This window comes from Suncus etruscus, chromosome 10 (assembly GCF_024139225.1).
Source record: "Suncus etruscus isolate mSunEtr1 chromosome 10, mSunEtr1.pri.cur, whole genome shotgun sequence".
Classification (NCBI taxonomy): domain Eukaryota; kingdom Metazoa; phylum Chordata; class Mammalia; order Eulipotyphla; family Soricidae; genus Suncus; species Suncus etruscus.
The window spans coordinates 1,523,267-1,525,209 of NC_064857.1; the positions used below are offsets into that span (position 1 = coordinate 1,523,267).

General features: G+C 35.9%; 1 pseudogene; it reads left to right on the plus strand.

The window, feature by feature from the left end:
* Positions 1-1,567: 1,567 nt before the first annotated feature.
* On the plus strand, positions 1,568-1,686 carry LOC126021301 (uncharacterized; annotated as a pseudogene).
* Positions 1,687-1,943: the final 257 nt, after the last annotated feature.

Consider the following 1,943-nt stretch of genomic DNA (forward strand, 5'->3'; position numbering starts at 1 on the left):
CCTTGATTTGAACTATAGTTTGTTTTTTGGCTTTTGGGGGATTTTGTGTGTGTGTGTGTGTGTGTGTGTGTGTGTGTGTGTGTGTTCTTTTTGGACCACAACTTCTATCCTTGAAAAGGAAGCCGTGATTTAAGGATTCTGGTTAATCAAAATGTTAACTGTAGGAGCCAGAGAGATAGCACAGCGGTAGGGTGTTTGCCTTGCATGCGGCCGACCCAGGAGAGACCTGGTTTGATTCCAGGCATCCCATATGATCCCCCAGCCTGCCAGGGGTGATTTCTGAGTGCAGGCCAGGAGGAAATCCCTAAGCGCCGCTGGATATGGTCAAAAAAAAAAAAATCAACCAGTCAATAAATAAATAAGGTTTAAAAAAATGTTATTTGGGGAAAAAATGACCTAACAATGAAATCTGACCAAGGAGAAACAATTAAACCTTAAAGTCAACTTTTGTAGAATTAAAATAATAAATAAAAGTTACAGCAGCATTTTATTATTTTAAATCCAAGCTGTCTTCTTTTCCCTTTTTATAAGAAAAGACTTGAGCTCAATAATATGCACGTGCTCCTTTGCCAAACAATTCTGTTTTTCTTTTTTTTTTTTTAATTTTTAAGCCCAGGGGTATTTTGAGGGAAATTCAATCCACATGTTCCTCATTCATTTACTTTTAATTCATTAGAATATTTTGTTAGAGCTATTTGATGTCCAGAGGCCTTATGAGTCTCTTTATATGACTTTTTATGCCATTTTTCTCAATAACAGTAAGTGGTATTTTACTAAGAGCTCAAAAATATTGAGTTTCATATAAATCACATAAAGCACACCAAAATTATTAGGCCTCTCCTGGGTCCCCTTTACTATTGAGAATACTTAAACCAGCTCTCTGGATACATAGTACATTGTTAATGAAATTCCAATACTCTTCACATAATGCCAAAGTTTTCCAAGAGAGAAAGACTCACAACATCAAGCTTGGGAAGGACACACAAAATGAATCCATTTAATTTACTATTCAAGTGAATGTGATATTATTAATTAGACAAAGTGTTATAATAGACTTGCAAGTTGTAGCAGCCTCGGGACACCCCTGTATCTATTTATTTAAATTCAAGCTTTCACTCTTTTCCTCATTTCCTCAGGAAAATGGCTTTGTAAAACAAAAAGATAGCGGTAGCAGGGAAGGAGGTAGGGAGAGAGAAAGGGAGAGATGGAAACACTAAATTCCTGGAAAGCTCACTCATTCTAACCAGAGTTTTACCTAACCCTAGGTTATACATATGAGATATTTAAAGGCATACAATGTAGACATGATTTAATAAGACATTTTCTAGATAGTTCTTTTGGCTTTAATTATGAATAACCCAGTTATTAGATAATAAGCAATTAACCATGATACCTTTGTGATTATAAAGCATTGTACACATAACCTTGGAAAACAAAAAGACCCTCAGCTTTGACCTTTATTTAGAGAAAATACTTAAAAGACTGATTATAATATACAAATTAAAAGTACTAAAGTCATATTTGGCTTATGCATTGAAAGAAACACTCACATTAAGAAAGAAATCTAGTCTATGGCCAGACCACCCTGAACTCACCCGATCTCGTCTGATCTCAGAAGCTAAGCAGGGTCGGGCCTGGTTAGTACTTGGATGAGAGACTGCCTGAAAATACTGGGTGCTGTAGGCTTAAAAAAGAAAAAATAAAAAAGAAAGAAAGAAATCTAAAATAATTCCTAATATAATTAATTCATTATACAACACTGACCTCTAAAAGGGAGACTTCAAGAGGTAATGGCAGCTTAGTCAAAGACTATTCAAGGTCTATTCTATTCAAGGTCTGGTTCACTGTAAATGTGATTTATGGGGCCAGAGAGATAGCTTGGAGGTAGAGTGTTTGCCTTGCATGCAGAAGGAAGGTGATTCGAATCCCAACATCCCATATGG